Here is a 25745-nt window from a genome sequence, read left to right as displayed (position 1 = left end):
GTTCATTTCATTCCTCTACCTTTTATTTTAGTTTGACAATCCCAGAAACTAATAGGTCATTTTTAAGATTTTCCACCCAGGAACAATTTCTCACTTAGTCATAGTTTAAAATATAGGTAGCAGAATAAAAAAATTCAAAATAATGAAGGAACCACTATAAAGTTTAGACAGTTGCTATAATCTCTTTGGTCTACCAGAAGACGTGTGGGTATGGCAGTATATTTCTAGTCAATATAACACACTTATATTTTGCTTTTTTTGTTAAGCTTTCCTACTTCTAAATAAATGTAATTGAAAAAGTAAAAAAAAAAAGATAAACATTATGTTCTAATGTGGGGAGATGATATGTGTCCCCTCAAAACTCTATCATCATCAGAAGTCATAGAAGTAATCTAATTAGACAAGAGGGTCTGGGAGTGGTTCTGTTATGTCTTGATCTTCAGAGAAGAAGGGAAATAGAAGGGAAGAGGAATAATCAGGGAGAGTAAAATTAGGAAAAATTATCTCATAAGCAGGATGCTTCTAGAGTTTTTTAGTTGTATGCCCACTTAGTTGATCTGTGCTTTTTTTTTAATGAAAGTGGCTAGATATAACACTTTCTAATGCATTAGAATAGAGTCTTCCCTAGACTGAAAATTCTCAGTTCCTCCACATATGATATCTTTTCCAGTCCTCTCACCACTCCTGGTTACCTTCCTCTGTATGTTTTCTAGTATAACATTATCTTTCTTAAAAATGTGGTTCTCAGGCCAGAATATATTGCTGAACATAGGACTTTATCAGGGATTAATGTTTATTTTATTCCAAAATCTAGTATTTTGTCATTTGGTTGACTAAGAGAAAATCATTTGCTTTAGTAAAAAAAAAAAAAAAGAAAAAAAGCAGCTGAGCTGTGCCATTTTCTGATCTTGCTCTGTCCATATCTGAGCCAGGCCTCCACCCCTTGAATCAAGTCACCTGTTAAAGCCCTTCTCTATACAAAGTAGGGAGCAGCTTTTCCATGAAGCCTTCAGCAACCCTCCAAACTAAAAATAGTCCCTGCTACTGTCCTAGGTACTTAACAGAGTCTGGCTCATATCATAGTTGTCTTGTCAAACCGTCCGACAACAAGCATTCGTGAAGCCCTTGTGGTATGCCATGTGTTGGTGGTTGCACAGGCAAGTAATAGACCTACTCGATAGCTACTAGGTATGTATCTCACCTCCCTCCCTGACCATAAGCTCTTTTAGGTATGATTTTTTGTTGAGTTTATGAGAGAGCAGGTACATCAATTTACTTTTTTTTTTTTGGCGAGGCAATTGAGGTTAAGTGACTTGCCCAGGGTCACACAGCTAGTGTCAAGTATCTGGTCTGAGACTGGATTTGAACTTATGTCCTCCTGACTCCAAGGCCAGTGCTCTATCCACTGTGCCACCTAGCTACCCCTCATAAGCTCCTTTAGAAAAAGGTCTGCATCACTTCTCCTCATCATATCCCCTAGTACAGTCCCTGCACACGGCAGGTGCTTAATAAATATGAATTTGTTGAATTTCAGCTGGATGTTTCAACATTCACTTCAAGTAAGAAAGACTAGATGCTATTTGAATCTGTGGTTTTCTTCCACCATCTAGTGGCCGTCAGTTTAGCATCATGGCCAAAAGGACAGCAAGCTTCCAGTCTCCTTATGGTTCTGCACCTTGAGCCATCTTCAGTAGGTATCTGGCCACTGGACCCAGATGGTTCTGAATGAGAAAGTGAGGCTGGTGACTTTGCACAGTTCTCCCTCACTCAAATCAAATTAAATTGCAAGTCACGTCATCATCTCCCTTCAAGAACAAAGGACAAACCACACACACACACATACAACATTAAGGTTGATAAAGTACTTCTTTCACGACAACGCTGTGAGGTATATGGTGTGAGTATTGTCATTACCCTCATATCCCAGAGGAGGAAACTGAGGCTCAGGTATAATTAGGCCAAATGTTTAGAAGGGCTGGAGCTGAGATGCAAATCTGGATCTTCTCAACTAGAGACTGATGGCACCATAGTACACTCACTGCCTTTCCAAAGCCAGGCATGGAGATTGTGAAGGAAGAGAATCTCAGAGTTGGAATGGGCCTTAAAGGTCGAGTCTAGTCCAACATGTGCTCCCTTCTTAACATATCCAGGAAGGGAATGAACAAGCTTTTTCTCAGCCCTCTACCAAGGGGACACCTACTATCTCTCAAGGCAGACAATTCTGCCTTCAGGTGCTCTAATTTTTAAGGAATTCTACTTTACGTAGAAATGTTGAATGGGACATTCCACTCAGCTCATTCAATTACCATTCCTGGTTCTATTCAACCGTGTAGGAGCTTTGGGACATGTTTTTGGCCATGTGATGACCCAGGCTGAAAGAACTTTATGTGTCAGTCAGTCAGTCAACAAGCCAAAAGAAAAACAGTCCCTGCCCTCAAGGAGCTTACATTCCAGTGGGGGAAGATAAACCTAAGACAGAGCTAAAAAGCTTTGGGGAAAGGGCAAGGTTCCCAGCTCAGGGGCATGGTAGAGGAAATCTGGAGTGAAGCCTCAAAGGAATGAGGCATGGCCCACCTGGGCAACCACCTTAGATGGAGGTCGGGGTGGAGCCATCCAGTCAGAGGGAGAGGCTACTTTGAAGGTGTGAATTAGGTGTGAATTCCAGGGCTGGCATGATATGGTAAGCACGGAGTGTCTCTTGTTCTTCCCATCCTCTGAGAGAGGCAGGGTACTGCACCTGTTAAAGTCGCAACTCTACCCAGGTGACATCATGAAATACCACATGTTTCAGTGAGCAGTAGGGAAGGTATAGCCTTTCTCCACTCCAGTATCATCGCGTGATCGTCCTGATCACATGGAGTCTGAATCACATGTCCTGCCTAACCAAGCCTGAGCTTGGGTTTGGGCTGACTCATCCACATCTGTTGTTTTGAGGTCTTAGGCAAATAAGCACCTTTCTCAAACCAGGTGTGGAGGCAATCCTAGTGAACTTGTGAGTTTGAGGCATCCCAATCCCATTGGGTCATAGCTGAATAGCAGAAATGGAGGGAGTCCTTAGCAACTGACCTTATCTTTCTCCCTAAACTCTCACCTCCAATCCTAATTTTCCTATCATTGAGGATGTCACCATCCTCCCAGTCCTCTAGGTTCTCAACCAACGTGTCATCCAGCCTTCTTCCTCTCTCTCATCCCTCATACCCAATCTGTTGTGAAGTCCCATAAATTCTACCTTTGTAACATCTCCCCAGTACATCCCAATACATTCCTTTCTCTCCTCTGACACTGCCCCCACTCTCGTACAGGCCTTCACCTCACACCTGGACTATTGCAGTAGCTGCTGGTGGGTCCACCTGCCTCAGGTCTCTCCCCACTGCAGTCCATCCCTCATTTGGCCACTATAGTGATCCTCCTAAAGCTCAGGTCTGACCTCATCACATGTACACGCGCATGCACAAAAATACACATACACTATTCAACAAATCCCAATGGCTCCCCACAGCCTCCAGGATCAACTACAAAATGCTCTGTTTGCAGTTCAAAGCCCTTCATAACCAAGCCCCTCCTCCCTTTCCAGTCTTCTTATGCCCCTTCTATGTGCTGTGTGATCCAGTGACCCTGACATCCTGTCTGCTCCTCTCACAAGACTGTGCTCTCCCCTACCCCATCTCTGTCACTTCTTGCCCACCCTAGCTTTGTTCAAATCCCAGCTAACATCCCACCTTCTATATCCCTACCTGTCTTTCACAATGCCCCCTCATGTTAGTGCCTGCCATCTGAGATTATTTCTCTTTATCCTGTACATAGCTTGCTTGCACATAGAGTTTTGCATATTGTCTCCCCCATTAGATTGGGAACTCCTTGAGGGCAGGGGGTGTCTTTTGCCCTTCTTTCTATCTCCAGTGCCCAGCACAATGCCTAGCACATAGTAGGTGCTTCATGTTTGTTGACTGACTATTGATCAGAGTTCTCAAGTGTTTCAAAGTTGTTTTTGTTTGTAATATTGCTGCCTTTGTATACATTTTCCTCTCATTTCTCCTCACTTCACACTATATCAGTTCTAATATACTAACTGTTCTCTAAAATTGTCTCTTTAGTAATTTCTTATGGCCCAATTACACTCCTATATCACAATTTGTTCAGCCCTTTTCCCCAACTGTCTGAGACAATCTAAGGCATCTCCTTAGATCCTGGTTCTTTCTTTTCCTTTTTTAATTCTCCCTTCAGCATCAGGAAGTTTGTTTTGTTTGTGACTATTTCCTCCCTGTGAGAGGTGAATTTTCAATAATTGAAAAATAATTAATTTTAAAACAAGAACAGCTCCTATCTTCCTCTAATCCCACCGAGGTCCTGAGTCCACGCTCTGGGTCATAAGCCGCAGGTCCAAAGTTCCTCCATCATGGGGTAACCCTAACTATAAGTCTCCTACAGGTGAACAAATGTATTTTGTCAGGCAAAATTGCAGAATAGGAACATCCATGAAAGAGAAAAGGCAAGTTAGAGAATAGAGAGGAGTGTGTAATAAATAAAGAGAAGGTAATTCCTATAGTTTCTCAGCAAGGAAAGAGGATACAGGGGAGTGAGAGAGGTGGCAAGGATTGAAAAAGGGGGGAAGGACTTTCTGCCAAGATGACCACCTGAATGGGTGGCCTTTGTGACTTCTTTAGAATGTAGCCTTGTAGTTCTATAAAGCAGCCTTTTTCAAACTCAGTGTTTACATCTGTAACTTAGGCTGTTTACTAATTTGTTCTCACTTAGTTTGTTCAACCTTAATTGAAGGAATTATGAAATAATGAAGCTATTTGACTAGGCCTGTGTGACCTGTATGACCTAAGAGATCATAAAGATGGTTTTATGTTAAAAAGATTATTCCTCTGACTTTCTGACATAATTTTTGTCTATGAAAAGCCTCATTAGAATCCTGATTTTGGTTCAGGGTTATTTTTTCTACCTGGTGAATCTGTGTTTAAGCACAATAAAACCTAGGTTACTACTTCTATAATTTCTGTGTTGTGGCAGATTTGTTTTGACAGCAGTGACCTACCACATGAACTCAGTGGGAGATATTTCTCCCATAACTCAAAAGGACTGAGATCAATGTCTAGTTACTCTGAGTCAGTAAGCTTTGAAGGACCTAGCTGTCCTTACTATTATTTACCCTCAAATACCAGTTGGTCAGGAAGTAATTAGCATTCATTAAGTACTTTACCTTTGTGGACACAATACATATTTTTGTATATGCTTACTGAGCGAATTGTTTTCCTTGACTATGCATTTTTATTACTAGAAATTTGTTTTCCCCCCAAAAAAGGACAGAGGATAAGAGAGAAAACAGATTTTGGTTACTTAGAAAAAGATAGGTGGTGGGGGTGCTAGAGATGTGAAATATTGCATAGGTGGTATGGGAGAAATAGCTCCTCTCTGAATTCATGTGGTGGGTACATATTTATCATAATGCAGAAATTATTGAGGTAAAAACCTAGGTTTTGTTATTATGCTCAAGCATAGGTTCAGGCCTCAGAAAAAACCTGAACAATCATGAAGATTCTGACAAGGTTTCTTATAGGCAAAATTACATAAGAGTGACAAAGGAATAGCTTTTTTTACATACTGTAATCTTGTACATTCATCTTGGGCCATATAAGTTAAAAAGAAGGTAGATCTATGATCGCATACTTCCTTCAATGTCAAAAAACTGAACAAACTTGGTAAAACAGAGCCATAATTTCATACATTCCCCTAAGGAAACAAACTTTATCAATAGGTAAACTAAGTCAGGTAACAGATTAAACTACATTTGGAGGGTTCACAAATAGGCTGATTAAGGAGGAGGATTTACATGTTTCCAAGGAGTCAGAGACAGTGGAGATTCTTCTTCTGGCTCCTTATTTAACAAATACTTAAGACTCAAGTAAATTTTCACATCCCATGGGGCAGGTTTTGGTCAGGTGAGGTTAATATTAACCAAAATTTACAGGAGTGATGGCCCTGAGTCACAATAATAAAAGGAAAATTAAAATTCTAGTAACAGTCCCTTGTTCTGATCATAGGAAAGTATGTAATACCTCTCTTTAATCACTCCTTTATACATTCTATCAATCTCTGCCTTGGCTATATTTTCAATTGGACTTATTCCTCTAGGCAGACATGAACATCAAAAGAAAATGGATATAACAACAAACCAAGAGTAATATAACTATGATCATTAATACTGAATTAAACAAAGTCCCCTTGACGTAGCTTGTTCCTGGTCATCCACTCCAAACGTCCATTAATCAATTTATTTCATCTTGGGTCTTAGTTGTCCCATGGAGCCATGAGAATATTTTCTTAGAGATTCTGGAATAGGCCTCACCCCCAAGGCAGTTATGAAGAGGTGCCTTCCTAGAAGATCAGTCCCTGGTTTGAAGTCACTTGCACAGTTTCCCTAGTTTAGTTCATGTGGTGAACAGCACACATTCAAATATTATGGAGCTAATCTTATTAACAACAGAGCTCCAAGAAGAACACCAAAATAGGAACCCATAATTCACCTAAAAGTTTACAGAATTTCAGTTTTTACATTACATTTCCTGTTCTTTCTGTCTTTATCTGAGCTCTGTAACTGACATAGATAATACTATCTACAAGATGAAGGAAGAATCTTTTTTTGGGGGGGCGAGTAGGCAATGGGGTTAAATGGCTTGCCCAAGGTCACACAGCTAGTAAGTGTCAAGTGTCTGGGGCCAGATTTGACTCCAGGGCCAGTGCTCTATCCATTGCGCCATCTAGCTGCCCCTGAAGGAAGAATCTTACAGAGGATCCATGAGAACCTGACTTCTAAAATGAGCCCTTCTGTCTCTTAATACCATCAGACAGAGACTTCAAAACAGGAAAAGAAATAATGTTTTAAAATTTCTTTATAATTATTAATGCAATTTTACAGGAAAAATCCTTAATCCAATTTTGAGACCTTCTTACTAAAACATAATCAAGGTCTATGTTCCCCCAAAAAAAGAAAGGAAATTAAAAAAAAAAATTAATTTGTATATATTCAATTGAACCTAAAAGATGTTCAGTACTTTTTCTACTTTTTCAGTCTTGTTCGTTAATTCCCTTCAGGATGAGAAGGAAAAAAATATCATCTAGGAATATCATATTTATTTATGCTTTTCTCACTGATCATAATAGAAATATTTGGAAGCCTACACACACATACACACACACACACACACATATCATATCATCAGGAAAAGAGGTGACACTGTGCAGACCTGATGCTACACATGAGTGTTTAATCATTAACAAGAGGATGGATGGCAAACCTAACAACTTATTTATCTAGCTGCTTAGGTTAGGGACTTGAAACAAAGAATGACCACAAATTCAGAACAGTAAAATTAAAAATATTAAGCTCTTTCATATTTGCATCCAAACATAGTAATTCAGAGATGTTTGAATGTTGAAACAACAAGATTAATCATTTACAAAAGCTTTTAAAATTCACTTGCCCTAGTTATAGAAGTTCGCTATGATAGGAAGAAAGAGAGACATGGTCTTAACAAAATCAAGACTGCCCCTTCAAGGACACAGTACAGCAGAAGGTTCAGCAAGCAAACACTGCAAGAGGGAGTTCCAGGTTCAGTAAGAGAACACTGCAAGGATCTCTGGTATGTCAAGCTCAAGGGATGCTCAGTCTGCCTTCTTATTGGCTGATTCTGATTCCCAGGTCAGTTCAGCCTCATCTGGATAGTAAGGGAGCCCAAGCAAATCAAAGTGGTTAGTAAAGTCATTAACTATTTCATTTCCACATTGCTATTGAGTTATGATTCTGGAGATGACTTTTGAGAGTCCCTTGGACAGCAAGGAGAGTAGATCAGTTAATACTTAAAGAAATCAATTCAAACTATTCACTGGAAGGACAAATACTGAAGCTGAAGTTTGAACACTTTGGCTACATAATAAGAAGATGCGACTCATTGGAAAAGACCCTTACGTTGGGAAATGCTGAAGGTAAAAGTAAAAAGGGAAGGCAGAGGATGAGATAAAAGCATGTCATGGAAGCAGGGTACCTGAGCTTGGACAGACTTTGGGAGCTAAAAGAGGATAGAAGGGCCTGGCATGCTATGGTCTATGGATTCACAAAGAGTCAGACGTGACTGAATGACTGAACAACAAAATATGCCAGATGTGCATTCTTTTCAGGGTCCCTTAACCAGTGATCAAACCACAGCAGAGTCAGATCAGACACAATGGCTATAATACATAGACAAGTCTCTTGCTTATGTGCTTGCAAAAAAATGAGCTAAAAAAGGTCAGAAGGTATTGAGGTAAACAGGTCATTGGTTTTGGGGAAAAATGCCTTGAGCTGCCTGTAAAACCCAGAGTTTCTCATTCCAGCCCCTGTTAGACACCTGAGGCTTGTTCATCAGTATGTCTAGACCAGGGGTGGGGAACCTACAGCTTCAAGGCCACATGTGACCCTCTAGGTCCTCAAATGTGGTCCTTTGACTGAATCCAAACTTCACAGAACAAATCCCCTTAATAAAAAGGACTTGTTCTATAAAACTTGGATTCAGTCAAAAGGCCGCACCCAAGGAGTCACCAGACTAAGCCCCCCAAAAGTTTTAACAGACTATTCAAATTCAAGAGACCAAAACCAAAATATAGAATGATATATAGACATCCAAAGGACACACATAATAAACAAGCTTACCTCCCTTTCTGCAATATTTTTTTGTTTTTGGATAGCAGTTTTTATGGTCTGGCTGAGTTTTCCCTTCAAAATCTCTCCAAGGTAAATATACTCTTGTACATGCTGAAGAATTTCTGAAGTAGAAGCCTCAGTCTTTTCAACCTTACTGCCTGTCCCTTTGTGGGTCACCAAATTTGTTACGGGAGGAATATTTCATCTCTGAGTTTATGCAGTGGGTAACTGCTGCCAAAAATATATTTACCAAAATGTGGAAACAAAAGGAAATCAAAAGTGAAAAATTATTATCACAAATGTAAAAATAAAACACCAATAAAATGTTTTTTAAAGTAATCAGGAATGTGCTGGTAAATGTTTAACAACCAGTTCTCCAAAAAAAAAAATGTACATGACATATTTTTAAGTTTAATCCACATTATTCATATTCTCTCCAAAACCTTTTAAAATTTAGATGACTCAGTTGGCAAACTACATTCCCTGGGCCAAATCTGCCTTCTTTTGTTGTGGTGCAAGAAAGTTTTATTGTATTTAAAAATGTAAAAACTATTCTTAGCTAGACCAGGTCCTACAAAAAGTGGAAATGGCAGGGTAGTATTTTGCTGACTCTTGGAGACTCTAGAATGACAATTAACACAATAATAAACCAGGCCTTGATTTGTAGCTGACTTCCAATTTCACACTGAAAATTTAACAATCAGCTCTGGAAAGCTTCTAGGAGCCATTCTTCTCCTCAGTCACCAAGTGAGGCACTCAGGAAGGCACCCTGGAGGTAACTGGAGTTCTAGAATAGCCTAGGCACATACCTTCACCCTTACAGCCTGGCTAAATCACTTAAACTTCAGCCATGAATGTAAGTAAAGAGCCCAGGATGGGGTAAGCAAAGAGGGGAGGGGGAAGAAAAAAGAGGACCACTTTATAATAACTCAATAGCTACAACACTTCTGATGCCCACTTCTACTTGCAAATTGCAGGTCCTTTTTAAGGTAAAGTACCATACTTATTGTATATGTGATGTGGCTTAGGGTGCTAGAACCCTAAAATGTAAGGGTATATGGGGTCTGCCTTGAAAGAATTCAACCATTCAAGTCTTCTTTCAGTCAGAGTAGCAAGGTTTTATTATAACACTAGAATGGCAGACAAGATTCCTAGTAAATCAGCAGTATTGTAATGCCAATAGAAGTGGGCAAGATTCCTAGTGAGTCTGCAAATTTGATAAGGATGGAACTGATACTTACATACAAAAAAGACCGTGAGAAGATCTGGGTGGGATTGAGGAGTGGCAAATAGCCTAAGCTGGGCCAGGTGCAGACAATGAAAAGAGTTAAGTGGTAGGAAAGCCGAAGTGAAAGGGCAGTTAAAAGGATTATTGAGCATCTATGTAGACTGGGATGGGCCAGATGCCTCAGGCAAAAAGCCAGGGACTGGGTTGCTGAAATGTGTGGGAAAGTTTAGGGGCTGGGTTGTGTTCAAATACATGGTCTTTTCCTTTTAGGGGTCCAGGTTTCATAACCCCATCATATCTACTGGTACAGTAGATGCTGTGGGAAAAGGAAAGATGGTCCACACCACCCTCTCCCCTTTCACTATGGCTCAGAGTTATGACCAATCCAACTTTGCTAACCCCCTCAGCAACCCGCTACCCTCCCAATCCTGGGCTCAGGCCACACAACAGTCAGAGGTTATCAATGAGGAACAATTTATTATAGTAGTTATGTATTTCTTAACCATTTCACATATAAAACTCTGCTGCCATTTTTATTAGGTTCTTATCTTTTTTTTTTTAATGTATCACCTCTGGCTGCATAGCTATTTTGTCAGAGCCAAGATTCAAATCCAATCATCCTTACTAGAAATTAAGCCCATTTTCCACTACATCACATGGAGTGCTGTCTTCACAGAATTACAGAACCTGTGAGATGGATATAATGTCAGAACCAATCCCTGAATAACAATACTGTGACAGAAAATTGTTAATATAATGACAGAAACTGTTAATATCAAATGTAATATGGACTGCCACTCCCTTAAATGATCTTTGTAATGTTAGAATTTCAGCAATGTCATTACATTCCTACTCTTAAGATATTTACTCTTGATTAAGTTGAGCTGAACCACACCCTAGGTTCCTCCACCCAGGGATTTTGCATTGTGGGGAGCCTAGGTCAATCTGGATCTCAGCTTCTAGAGTCCTTGCCCCCTTCCATTGGGATTCATGGCATGAAGGGCAGAACAGTCAGAATGAAGTGGCTTTCCTTGTCTGTTTTTGCCAAGCGCCACTAGAGTCTTATGACCAGGCTTTGCCACTTCATACTCTCTTCTCCCCCTCTCCTCCTAAAGGTATAAGAAGATTTTGCATGGGTCTGGGAGTTGAGAAATCCACTGGATGTCAGGTTTACTACCTTGTTATCTCAATTAAAGATACTTTATTCCTCAACATATCTTTGATTTATTTCAGGACATGACATTAAGTGGTGGCAGCATTGATGGGATTTATCAAAGATTATATCTTCCACAGTCTCAGGAATGAGCTTCTGGACAAACTGGTACCAACACCAGCTTTTTGTGTCCCATTCCTGAGCTACCAAGCCTCTGGACTAGGTAAGTACATAATCATGTTTGAATCTGGACTCACATCTCCTTTGGTTGAGTCTGAGTTTTTTCTTTAATTGAGAATTGGTAAAAAAAAAAAAAAAAGACCCATGGTCCACTTTACCTGTACCAAAAGGTACTGCAGTCAAATGGTTTCACAGTATGGGTTTGGATACTTGCAAGTTTTTGGAACATTGGCAATCATTAAAATTTAAAAGAAGGAGGCTGGATCTAAACTATTTCTCCTTCAGGAAGGATTAGGCCAATTGGAATCTCCAAATGAGGGGAAAAAAAAAAAGAAAGTCAAAATAGTCTCTCAGGCTATGTGAAGAACCTGAGGGAGGTGGTCAAGAACTTCTATATTAGCATTATATACGGGTCCCATAATTAAACCTAAAAAAAGAACTTTATGGCAAGGAGGAGGGTGGGCCCCAAGCTGCCCCAGTCTCAGTCTCCTCATCCTCACTGCCCATCACCCTTAAGAAGTATTTCTGCTTGTTCCCTGATTGCAAGGCCTGGAAGCTGGACACACACCTGTGCAAGCACAAGGGGAGAGACCATTTGTTTGTCATTGGGAAGGCTGTGGGAAAACATTTATCAGAGACTACCATCTGAGTCTCCATGTGCTGACACATATTGAAAAGAAGCCATTCATTTGTACAGCTACTGATTGTGGTCAGAAATTCAACACAAAATCAAACTTGAGGAAACAAACTAATCACAAACATGAAAATCAACAAAAAACAATATGTATGTGACTTTCAAGGCTGTAGCAAGCATTTTAAGAAACATTAGGGGGACTTCCACTCTCAGGAGCCAAGATGGCAGAGCAAAAAGGTAGTTGCACTCACCCTCCCTTATCAACCTCTGAAGGCCCAGACAATATTGCCCCAGGAAAAGCCCTGGAACAGCTGAACCAGAAGAAAGACAGAGAGCAGCAGTCCAGTAGCCCAGGTACCTTGAGGGAAAGACCCCTCTTGCCCTGGAGGAGGGGGAGCAGTATAGAATGGGAGACATCCCAGCAAACTAGCAGAAAGCCCCACTTTAGCACACCAGGAGGAGAACCTGAAACCCAGGTGGTGGAGCAGGCAAACACCAAAACCTGGACCTCCCAGTGCCTCAGTGAGGGCAGGGGGAACCGGTGGAAATCACCTCAGAAAACCACCAGGTGCCTCAGCGTTCTACAGCAAATAGGTCTCCCAGTGCCTCAGCAAAAATAAGGGAAGCAGCCCTACAAAGGGCCCCAGGCAGATAAACACCCTACAAAATCCATCTGAAAGGAGCAGAAGAAAGCTAAAGGAAAGGAAAAGCAGTCAATCTAGAGTTGCCTTAGAGTTCCAGCCTTGCTGATTCCAGCCCAACACCAGGTAAGCTGCCAGAACCCTACAGCTTCCAACTACCAACATCGGACACCCCATCACACAAAGCCAGTGACCAAGACCTAGGCTCCCAACACAAGAAGCTTGGGTTAGTGCCCTCTGCTCCCCAGCAGGAGAGCTCAATCTCTTTAAAGGCCAGGGAATAAAGAAACACCATGAGTAAAAAGAAACATGCCATAGATTCATATTATCAGAAGAGAGAAGATCAAGGCAGAAATTCTGAAGAGGACAACATTGTCAACAAACCACATCTGAACTCAAAAGGGAATATGAACTGGTCTGAAGCCCAAAAAGCCTTCTTAGAAGAGCTCAAGAAGGATTTTAATAGTCAAATGAGAGAGGTAGAAGAGTCCTTAAAAAAATACAATTGGCCAATTAGAAAAAAAAGTACACTGGAAAAAAAAGTCCCTAAAAAATACGGTTGGTCAACTGGAAAAAGAGTAAACTTAAGAAAACAAGTCCCTAAAACACAATTGGAATGAAGAAGGAGTACAAAAACTAACAGAAGAAAACAATCTGTTAAAAACTAGAATTGGACAAATGGAACTAATGACTCTATGAGAGAGCAAGAATCAGTCAAACAAACAAAAAAATGAAAAAATATGAAAAATAAAATACCTCATGGTAAAACAACGACCTGGAAAATCGATTCAGGAGAGACAATTTAAAAATTATTGGACTACCTGAAAATCATGATGAAAAAAAGAGCCTGGACAGTATCTTTCAGGAAATCATAAAGGAAAACTGCCCTGAAGTCCTAGAACCAGGGAAAATAACCATAGAAAGAATCCACCATCACCACCTGAAAGAGATCCCAAATTGAAACGCCAAGAAAAATAGCAAAATTCCAAAATTACCAGATGAAAGAGAAGGTGCTGCAAGCAGCCAGAAAGAAACAATTTAAATATCATGGAACCACAGTCAGGATTACACAGGACCTTGCAGCTTCTACATTAAAAGACAGGGCATGGAACATGATATTCCAAAGGCAAAGGAGCTTGGAATGCAGCCAAGGATCTACCCAGCAAAAATGAGCATCATTTTTCAAGGGAGGAGATGGATATTCAAAAATAGGGACTTCCAAACTTTCCTGATAAAAAGACCAGAGCTCAACAAAAAATTTGATCTTCAAGTACAGGACTCAAGAAGGACATAAAAAGGAGACAGAAAGATACAATATGTTGTTAAAAGGGCTGTTTAAACCCTACAAGGGATGACACTTGCAACCTTGAGAACTGTATTGTTATTACACCATGTTAAAGGAGTATACATAAAGAGGGTGGATATTAGTTGACTTTGATGTAATGATAAAAAAAAATCTAATCAAGTGGGTTAAATGGATCCAAATGAGTGGATCAATCTGATCTTAGAAAATGTACTGAGGAAGGAGGAGGCAGACAAGGGTAAATTACATTACAGGAAAAGACACAAAATCCTATTACAGTAGAGGGAAAGAAGGGGGTGAGCATTGTTTGAACCTTACTCTCATCAGATTTGGCTCAAGAAGGGCATAACATAATCAGTTAGGTATAGAAATCTAACTTGCCCTATAGGCAGTAGGAGGGAAAAGGGGAAAGAAAAGGGAGGAGAGAAGAGGAGAAGAAGCAGTAAGTAAAGGGGAAGAAAAGGGAAAGGGATAATAAAAGGGAGGAGGGACTGAAGGAGGCAGTGGTCAAAAGCAAAACACTAGTGAAGGGGGAAAGGAAAAAGGAGAAAGAAAAGCATAAAGGGGGAAAGGATGGAGAAAAAGACACAGATAGTAATCATAACTGTGAATGTGAATGGGATGAACTCTCCCATAAAACGGAAAGAGATTGCAGAATGGATTAAAAACCATAATCCTACAATATGTTGTTTACAGGAAACACATTTGAAAAAGAGTGACATACAGGGTAAAGGTAAAAGGCTGGAGCAGAATATATTATGTTCAGCTGAAGTAAAAAAAGCAGGGGTAGCAATCCTGATCTCAGACAAAGCAAAAGCAAAAATAGATCTAATCAAAAGAGATAAGGAAGGAAACTACATCCTGCTAAAAGGCACCATAGACAATGAAGTAATATCATTACTAAACATATATGCACCAAATGGTATAGCATCCAAATTCTTAGAGGAGAAGTTCAGGGAGTTACAGGAAGAAATAGACAGCAAAACTATACTAGTGGGGACCTGAACCTCCCCTCTGCACTAGATAAATCTAACCACAAAATAAACAAGAAAGAAGTTAAGGAGGTGAATAGAACATTAGAAAAGTTAGGTATGATAGACCTCTGGAGAAAACTGAATGGGGATAGAAAGGAATATACTTTTTTCTCGCAGTACATGGCACATACACAAAAATTGACCATGTACTAGGGCATAAAAACCTCACAATCCAATGCAGAAAGGCAGAAATATTAAATGCATCCTTTTCAGATCATGATGCAATAAAAATTATATGTAATAAAGGGCCATGGAAAGATAGACTAAAAAATAATTGGAAACTAAATAATCTAATCCTAAAAAATGATTGGGTCAAACAACAAATCATAGAAACAATCAATAATTTCATTCAAGAGAATGACAATAATGAGACAACATACCAAAACTTATGGGATGCAGTGAAAGCAGTTCTTAGGGGAAGTTTTATATCTCTAAATGCTTACATAAATAAAATAGAAAAAGAGGAGATTAATGAATTGGGCATACAACTAAAAAAACTAGAAAAAGAACAAATTAAAATCCTCAACTAAACACAAATTAGAAATATTGAAAACCAAAGGAAAAATTAAAAAATTGAAATTAAGAAAACTATTGAACTAATAAATAAAACTAAGAGCTGGTTTTATGAAAAAACCAATAAAATAGATAAACCTTTGGTTAATTTAATTAAAAAAAGAAAGAAGAAAACCAAATTACTAGTATCAAGAATGAAAAGGGTAAAGCTACCACCAAGGAAGAGGAAATTAAAACAATAATTAGGAATTATTTTGCCCAACTATATGCCAACAAATTTGACAATCTTAGTGAAATGGATACATATTTACAAAAATATAAATTGCCCAGATTAACAGAAGAGGAAGTAAAATACTTAAATAACCCCATCTCAGAAAAAGAAATTGAACAAGCCATTGATGAACTCCCTAGGAAAAAATCTCCAGGGCCAGATGGATTTACATGTGAATTCTATCAAACATTTAAAGAACAATTAATTCCAATACTATATAGACTATTTGGGAAAATAGGTGAAGAAGGAGTCTTACCAAATTCTTTTTATGATACAAATATGGTGCTGATACCTAAACCAGGAAGAGTCAAAATAGAGAAAGAAAATTATAGACCAATTTCTCTAATGAATATAGATGCAAAAATTTTAAACAAAATACTAGCAAATAGATTACAGCAACTTATCACAAGAATAATACACTATGACCAGGTAGGATTTATACCAGGAATGCAGGGTTGGTTCAATATTAGGAAAACTATCAGCATCATTGAGCATATCACCAAAACAAAAACAGAAACCACATGATCATCTCAATAGATGCAGAAAAAGCTTTTGAAAAATACAACACCCATTCCTATTAAAAACACTAGAAAGCATAGGTATAAATGGAGTCTTCCTTAAAATAATAAATAGCATATCTATCTAAAACCTTCAGCAAGCATTATATGTAATGGGGACCTAGAAGCATTTCCAATAAGATCGGGGTGAAACAAGGATGTCCATTATCACCACTGTTATTCAATATTGTACTGGAAACTTAGCTTTAGCAATAAGAGAAGAAAAAATTGAAGGATTAGAATAGGCAAAGAAGAAACAAAGCTATCACTCTTTGCAGATGACATGATGATATACTTAGAGAATCCTAGAGAATCAAGTAAAAAACTACTTGAAATAATAAACAACTTTAGCAAAGTTGCAGGCTATAAAATAAACCCACATAAATCATCAGCATTTCTATATATTACCAACAAAGCCCAACAGCAAGAGATAGAAAGAGAAATCCATTTAAACTTACTGTAGACATTATAAAATATTTAGGAGTCTACCTCCTGAAACAAACCCAGGAACTCTATGAACACAATTACAAAACACTTTTCACACAAATAAAATCAGATCTAAATAATTGGAAAAACATCAGTTGCTCATGGGTAGGCCAAGCTAATATAATAAAAATGACAATCCTACCTAAGCTAATTTACTTATTCAGTGCCATACCAATCAAACTACCAAAAATTATTTTATAGAGTTAGAAAAAATAATAACAAGATTCATTTGGAAAACAAAAGGTCCAGAATATCAAAGGAACTAATGAAAAGAAATGCAGGGAAGGGCCTAGCAATTCCAGATCTTAAATTGTATTATAAAGCAGCAATCATCAAAACTGCTTGGTACTGGCTAAGAAATAGAGGTGGATCAGTGGAATAGGTTAAATATGCAAGACACAGTAGTCAATGACTATAGTAATCTATTATTTGATAAACCCAAAGACCCCAGCTTCTGGGATAAGAACCCACTCTTTGAAAAAAACTGCTGGGAAAACTGGAAAAGAGTATGGCAGAAACTAGGCATAGACCCAAATCTCACACCATATACCAAAATAAAGTCAAAATGGGTTCATGACTTAGATATAAAGGCTGATACCATAAGTAAACTGGGAGAACAAGGAATAGTTTACCTATCAGATCTATGGAGAACTGAAGAATTCATGATCAAACAGGAGATAGAGAACATTATAAAGAGCAAAATGGATAACTTTGATTACATTAAATTGAAGTTTTTGAACAAACAAAGCCAATGCAACTAGAAGGAAGGTAGAAAATTGGGAAAGAATTTTTACAACCAGTCTCTCTGATAAAGGCCTCATTTCTAAAATATATAGAGAATTAAGACAAATTTATAAGAACACAAGCCATTCCCCAATTGATAAATGGTCAAAGGATATGAACAGACAGTTCTCAGATGAAGAAATTAAAGCCATCTATAGTCATATGAAAAAATGCTCTAAATCATTATTGATTAGAGAAATGCAAATCAAAACAACTCTGAGGTACCACATCACACCTATCAGATTGGCCAACATGACAAAACAGGAAAATGATAAATGTTGGAGAAGATGTGGGAAAATTGGAACACTAATACATTGTTGGTGGAGTTGTGAAATGATCCAACCATTTTGGAGAACAATTTGGAACTATGCCCAAAGGGCTACAAAAATGTGCATACCCTTTGATCCAGCAATAGCACTTCTAGGGCTATATCCCAAAGAGATCAACAAATGGGAAAAGGACCCACATGTACAAAAATATTCATAGCAGCTCTTTCTGCGATGGCAAAGAATTGGAAATTGAGAGGATGCCCATCAATTGGGGAGTGGCTGAGCAAGTTTTGGTATATGAATGTAATGGAATACTATTGTGGTATAAGAAATGATGAACAGGCTGACTTCAGAAAAACCTGGAAAGACTTATACAGTCTGATGCTGAGTGAAGTGAGCAGAACCAAGGGAACGTTGTACACAATAACAGTCACATTGTGCAATGACTAATATTAAACTGAACCCTTCCAGCATACAAGGATCTAAGACATCTCCAGAGGCCTGGATGGAAAATGCTATCCACATCCAAAGAAAGAACTATGGAAGCAGATTGAAGCTATTACTATTTTTTTCTTCTGTTGAGTTTTGTTTCTCTTTCTGATGGTTCCTCCTATTTGTTCTAATTCTTACTTACAACGTCACTAATGTGAAAATATGTTTAATAGGAATGTACATGTATAGCCTACATCAGATTGTGCGCTGCCTTGGGGAGGGTGGTGGGGAGGAAGGGGGAGAAAAATTTTAAACTCTAAAGTATATGGAAGTGATTGTCGATAAATCAAATTAATTTTTTTAAAAAAGAAAGAAACATCAGGGTAAGAAAATTCTGGGAAGCTGGCAGAGTAGGTCAGAAAATTCCAAGCTCTCAAGATTTTCTTCCATAAAAGAGATAAAATAGCACCTCAGGGCAAAGAAAGTGTGTGTGGTAGGGAGGGGAGGAATAAATAAGAATAGAGACACAGTAGGAGTCCTCCTTGGACAATTGGAGAAGATCAGAAGAAAAATCCTAGGATGGTGTTTGGTCCTTGTGAAAAGTAAACACCTCCAGGCTAGTGTCTTAGTTTGTTAACTAGCAGCAAGCCACTTAAACAAGAAGCAGCAAGCCCTAGGGTTAGCTGGATTGAGAGGCTGCCTTGCCACCAACCACCAGAGCTTTTACCCCTCGGACAGTAAGGGAAGTTGGGTGTCTGAGGCAGGGAAGATTGAGGGAACCTCTGCTGACAAAGAAGCTAGACTCAACTGTGCTGTGAATGGCATGGGCAAGAAGGAACCAGCCACTCCCACCTGGTAAGCCCAGAAGTGATTGGGCAGAAGGCCCCTAGCTGTGGACACTTACAGGAGGCTGGAGATTTGGCTTTGGTTCCAGGCCAGAGGGGAGAACCAAAGATCTGGGGCAAGAGGCACCATCACCCATATCCCAGGACTAGAGGTGATTACAAAAATTAAGCCATTACTACAAAAGAAATGCACAGGCAAAGGAGAAAGAATTCAACTACAGAAAGTTATTATGGGAATAGAGAAGACTAGGATTCAGAGGAGGATACTGAAGCAAAGAAACCGTCTTCTACCTCAAAGAGGTCAAATGACCACTTAACCAAAAAGAATTTATAGAAGGTTAAAAAAAAAAAGACTTTAAAAGTCAAATGAGAAAGATTGAGGAAAAACTAAAAAAAAAAAAAGAAGAAGAAGAAGAATCCAGGAAAAACAGGAAGATTATGAAAAGAAGGTCAAACAATTAGAAAAGGAGATCCAGAATCTTAAGTAAGAAAATTACATCTTGAAAATTAGAATCGGGCAAGGGGAAGCCAGCAAAGTTATAAGAGATCAAGAAACAATAAAACAAAATATAAAGAACGAAAAAATAAAAGAGAAAATGCAACATCTTATGAGAAAAACACATGATCTGGAGAACAGATCAAGAAGAGAAAACATAAGAATAATCAGACTACCTGAAAGCTATGATCAAAAAAAAAAAAAGAATCTTGATACAATAATACAAGAAATAATTAAAGAAAATTGTCCTGAATCATTAGAACAAGGGGGGAAAGTAGAAATAGAAAAATCCACCAATCACCACTTGAAAGAGATCCTATGAGGAAAACTCATAGGAATATTAAACTCAAATTCTGAAACCCCCAGGTCGAGGATAAAATATTAAGAGCAACAAGAAAAAAAAAATTTAAATACGACAGTGCCACAATTAGAATCATACAAGACCTAGAAGCAGAGACACTAAAGGATCACAGGTCTTGGAACACTATACATCAAAGAGCAAAAGAACTGGGGTTCCAGCCAAAAATGTCATACCTAGCAAAGTTAAGCATAATCGTAAATGAAAAAAAAAACGGAAATTTGATCAACTGTCAAACTTTCAGGATTTTGTTAAAAAAAACACCTAAACTTAACAGAAGATTTGACATACAAGAGCCAAGAGAAACATAAGGTAAATACTAAAGACTGATTACAAGGGATTCAATAAGGACAGACCATATACCTTTTATATATGTTAAATGTAAAACATATGTCTAAGATTGTCATCAGTAATTGGGTAGTTCTTAAGAAAGACTGGGGTGTAGATTTGAGTATAATATGACTTAAAAAATAAAACCATTTAGGAACAGCTAAAAAGAGTCATTTTATACAAATGAGTTGCAAGAGGAAGAACCAAAACAGAGGAATTAGATGAGTGCTAGAAACCTGTTCATCAAGAATGGGTTAAGAGGCAACAATACATATATATCTAGAAAAATATAAAAGTCTTCTAAATTCAGAAGAAATAAAACAGTAAGGGGATAAGGAGGGGAGAGGATAAGGGAGGGAATCTCTAGAGAAGAGAGTGAGGGAATAGGTTAAAGGGGGTATAAAAGGGTTAAAAAGGGATAAAAAGATCAATGGGAATGGGAGGATAAGGGATGTATCCTTGGGAAGATAAGGGAAGGATCTCTAGAGGGGAAGGTGACAGAACAGTTAATGGGGGCTAGACAAGGGTGTTTAGATTTATGGGAATAGGAGGATAGGGGAGGGATCCTTGGAGGAGGTTAGGCTAAGTAATAGGAGGGCAAGGCAGTGGGGAGAAGTAAAGTAGAGGAGTCAGGAGGGATAGGAAATAAGAGATATGCAAAAAACATAAAAACAAAGATCAGGAGTAGAATTTGTTAGGGAAAGTATATGTCTATATATATGTATGTATATATGTATGTATATATGTGTGTATATGTCTATATCTACATATAAATATACCTGCACGTAACTGCAGCCTTTGGGGTGGGAGAAGGAAGGGGTGAAAAGCACAAAGTAAAAAGTGCACAGCAGAGAAGAAAAGAAAACTTACAAGGAATGAAAGAAAAGATGGACAGTTCTCAACACAACCTGTAGTATTTATTTATACAGGCTTTCTTGAAATGAAAATTTATTGCTATATACTTTGAATCCTCTCATGTTCTGCTATGCACATGACATGCTTTTTTTTTTCCTTTTCTTATGTTGTATTTAACTTTCAATATTTAAGTTTATGATTTTTTTTTCTGTTCTCTATTCTGTAATTGTGTTTTGGTGTTTGAGTCTAAAATAAAAAAAAAAAAAAGAAACATCAACAGCTGAAAGTCCATCAGTGCCAACATACTAATGAAGCACTATTCAAGTGTAACAACAAAGACTGTGGAAAACACTTTTCTTCCCCTGGCCACCTCAAATGACATGAGAAGATACATGAAGGATATATGTGCCAAAAGGGTTGTTCCTTCATGGCAAAAACATGGACAGAGCTACAGAAGCACATGAAGGAAACTCATAAAGAAATAACATGTGATCTATGTAGAAAAACCTTTAAATGCAAAGACTACCTTAAGCAGCCTAAGAAAATCCATGCTCCAGAACAGGAGGTATGCCAATGCCCAAGAGAAGGCTGTGGCAGATAGTACACAACTGTTCAATCTTCAAAGCCATATTTTCTTGTCATGAGGAGCAGGGCCCATTTATTTGTGAGCATGCTGACTGTGGAAAATCATTTGCCATGAAACAAAGTCTTACAAGACATGCCATTATACACTGTCCTTACAAGGGAAAATTAAAGATCAAAGTGAAACAACCCTTTGGAAAATGGAGACTGGCCTCTCGCTTCAGTGGATACATTCCTCCCAAAATTAAAGAAACATTGCCTAAAAATGGCAAGTCATCAGACTGTTCTGAAGAAAACATGGTCACAAAACTGTTGCAACACTGACCCGTGGCTAAACATCATACATGTAGATTTATGTAAATACCTTTATTAAAAAAATCTTTTTTTTAAAAAAAGGGCTTCCTTGTGCACACAGTTTTGTTTTGTTTTTTTTTGGTTAGGCAATGGGGTTAAGTGACTTGCCCAGGGTCACACAGCTATTAAGTGTTAAGTGTCTGAGACTGGATTTGAACTCAGGTCCTCCTGAATCCAGGGCCGGTGCTCTATCCACTGCACCGTGCACACACTTTTTTAAGAAGCTGCAGGCAGCCCTTTCGTCAGTCTTTGTGGTATGTTTGTTAGATGTAGTGCTTGTATTTATGTATGCGTGACTGGAGACAGCTAATGCTGAGAGTAGACCTTTGAATGTTTTCTGTTTGTCTGTCCATTAACCTGTTAGGCTGTTTCTATGTTTCTCTATATTTATGTGGCCCTCAAAGCCTTTGTCAGCATAAATTGTGCACACCCTAGTTATACACTCTGGGAAGCTCTGAGCTTTTGAAAGGATTTTTTTCTTTTAACTTACCAGAACTGGTACAATTTGGGAAGCTAAGAATTAGATTAACTCTTAGAATCAAGGGAGATAAGAACAAACTCTTCCCAGAAAAAAGAGTCCTGGTTTTACACCAAGAAGAGCAAAGGTAGAGAAAAAGAAGCTTGCAAGTAAGTGTTGGAAATTTTAATTGTATGCTTGGGAGTTTTGTAAATTAAAGTGAAGTAGGAAGCAATTTAGGAATAACTTTTGAACTGGTGTGTCTTTTGAACTTAGAAATTTTACTATAAATTATATGAGACTCCTACTCATTTTTATAATGGATTCAGACTTATTTCATAGTTAAAAAGAAAGGAGACCTCCAAATGTACTTGTTCTTGTGTCCTGTACCTTTAATTTTTAGTTTTAATTTAGATTAATTGATAGTCTCCCATCTGTCTTAAGCTGTGTGGTCCCTCAGGAGGGAATTTCAGCTAAATTTAAATTAAAATTGAACTAAAAGCTTCTTCCCTTTTGTCTAACTAGAATTTTGGTCAAATTTAAATTAAAATGAAAGATTTACTAGAACTTTTTCCCTCTGTCAAATCAGGCTAATGTGATTTTTATTAAACTACATAAACCTTTCTCATCTTTTGATCTCTCCACCTGGAAAAGTAAGAAAGTTTCAGTAAATAATACTGATGTACATACAAACTGTACCCTAGAGGTTAAGAAGAATATTAAGGGTTGCTTTTCCAGTACTTTGTGAAGGACCGCTGCGCCCTCCCCCGCCCCAAGGGAGTCCGGGCTTATTCTGTAGCTTATCCAGTAACTTGAGGGCATCCTAAAGTCCTTTTCCCTTTATCTTGAAATACCACAAAACTTCACCTTATCTTCTAAGACCAAAAGAATTGCTTTTTTTCTTCTTTATCATGTGTCCTCCAGTCCTTCTTATCCTGTCAACCATCTTCCTCATCCTATGTCTCATAAAATTCTTCTATATCTTGTAAGCAACCACCTCCCTCATCCTGTATCACAAAATTCTTCCTTAATATTCAACCACCACAAAACCCTAAAACTAAATCATCATCTACAGGCCATATAACTTCCTGTCTATATAAACCTGGTCCTCCCAAATAACAGCACCTTTTCATTAGCTTCTTGCTAATAGGGCCGGTGTTGCTTTTTCACATAAAATAAAAGCTCCCATTGGCTACAGAGAATGTCTAAGTGAATTCTTTCACACCAAACCACTCTCCTGAATCTGACCTCAACAATACAAGAGTGGGGCAAGAATCCTAATCATTTTTATAACAGGCTAAGCAAAAGTGCTAAACTACATGTAAGGCTAGAGCCCTTTAGCTTACTCATTTAAAAAAAAAAAACCAAACATTTCTATAACAGATAACCTGGTTGGTATAGTCTATTGAGACAAGAGAGAGAAAAGGAGGGGCAGGAATTGGAGAAAGATCAGATCCTATACCCAACCCTTTCTCCAGGTGATCTCTTCAGTTGAATAACTAATCTTTCTACCCATAAGGTATTCAACAGAAATTAAATAACTACTTTCTGTGAAATTCAACAAATGCTAACTAACTGAAGCTGAGTGTGGAAATGAATTTTGGTTTAACTCAGAAGCCTCTTTAGGGTAAGTTTCATCCATTCCTGCTCTTTAGCCTAAAAACTTTAACTGGAAAATGTTCTTGAATACTAAAAGTTTATGAATTCAGATTTAATTGGATCCCAAAGCTAAAATTTATAGTTTATATTCCATTTAAATCTGGGGAACTATATTTGCTCACCCCATATATCTGACATCAGGGCAATGTGTTTAAAACTCCAAAATAAGTTTTTTTGTCATTTGTGGTTGTGGTTTTGGTTTGCCCTTCACTCTCAAAGAGGACCATGACATCAGGAAGAGGATGCCATAACTTGCAAGTGAAATGGATTCAAGTGAGGGAGGGCATGCAAAATCACCAGCCTCACTTTCTCCTCTCAAGCCATCTGGATTCAGTGGCCAGATAGAGAGCAGGACAACTGGAGATGGCCCAGGATGCAGTGGGAGGCTTTGGCCTTTTTAAGCTAAGGTATTTCTGAGTTCTCACTTTGACTGAGGCAATGCCCATTCAGTGATTAGGGCTGTTTAATAAAAAAAATAATAATAATAATAATAATACTAAATCAAACTGGGAGGGGAAGACCCTCAGGGTGTTTTTGGCCAAAAGAGAAACAATTACTATTTACATTCACTCTGAGCCATCAGGGCCCAAACAATAACCATTAAGTGGTGCTTGGGTAGGGACCTATTGTTGGCCAATCAATAAGAGCCAGAGTGAATTGTGTTGAAGGCTTGGTCTTTAAGAAAGAAATCTAGCCTCTAAACTCCAAGATATCCAGGTAGGTTTCGGCCTTCAAAATTTACCTTCCTTGGGGCCGAGCACCCTCAGGTAAAGGCATGATACCCCATGTGGTGAGAGGAGAGAAAAGAAGAGGAGAGGAGAGGAGGAGCTGAGTTACCCAACTGGAAATGGTGAGTTGGGTCCCTAGTGGGCCAGCTTGGACTACTCACAGGTTGCGGTTTGCCCTTCATTCTGGGAGAGGACCACGACAGTGAGGGAGGGCTGTGCAAAGTCACCGGCCTCACTTTCTCCTCTGGAGCCATGTCGGTCCTGTGGCCAGATATGTCAATCAGGACAACTGGAGATGGCCTAGCTTTTGTCTTTTAAGACACTTTAATTAAGGTTTTTATGTCATAGACTTAAATGCAATCACTTTAGAATTTCAGCAATTTTTGTTTAAAATGTTTATTAGCATTGTGAAAGCTATTTGTATATGAAATATGATAAGAATTGGAAAAAATACAACTCTTGACTTATGAATTATTAAGTATTAAGTGCTTTGAGTTGATCTCTGCAGACAACATAATAGATCAACTGTTAATAAGCTTGGGAGAATCTGGAACTCCACTTCTGGGCTTCAAGAGGGCTCTTAAAAGTTTTTCTGTAATTACTAAAAACAACAACAACAACTACAACTTCATGGATTTTTTTTTGTGAGGCAATTGGGGTTAAGTGACTTGCCCAGAGTCACACAGCTAGTGAGTGTTATATGTCTGAGGCCGGATTTGAACTCAGGTCTTCCTGAATCCAGGGACAGTCCTCTATCCACTGTGCCACCCAGCTTTATGGATTTTTAAAAATATTTGTCCCACAAACTTATTGCTATATGGGGACTAGGAATAAGCAATACAGGTTTCTATTTCTTTTGGGAGAATAAGAGAGATTTAGAGCTTTTGATCTCCTAGAGAACACCTGACTTGTAC

At 38.5% G+C, this 25745-nt stretch overlaps 1 long non-coding RNA gene and 1 pseudogene across 1 annotated transcript in view; one reads left to right on the top strand and one right to left on the bottom strand.

The window, feature by feature from the left end:
• The window catches only part of LOC144455004 (uncharacterized), a 265597-nt gene that overhangs the window by 183084 nt on the left and 56768 nt on the right, over positions 1-25745 (bottom strand). The gene's annotated exons all lie outside the window — the stretch shown is intronic.
• LOC110200378 (transcription factor IIIA pseudogene) lies at positions 11173-21968 on the top strand (annotated as a pseudogene).

This window comes from Phascolarctos cinereus, unplaced genomic scaffold, assembly GCF_003287225.1.
Source record: "Phascolarctos cinereus isolate Bilbo 61053 unplaced genomic scaffold, phaCin_HiC Scaffold_8;HRSCAF=390, whole genome shotgun sequence".
Taxonomy (NCBI): Eukaryota; Metazoa; Chordata; class Mammalia; order Diprotodontia; family Phascolarctidae; genus Phascolarctos; species Phascolarctos cinereus.
The sequence above is the reverse complement of the archived record's forward strand: the minus strand, read 5'-3'. Positions and strand labels throughout refer to the sequence as shown.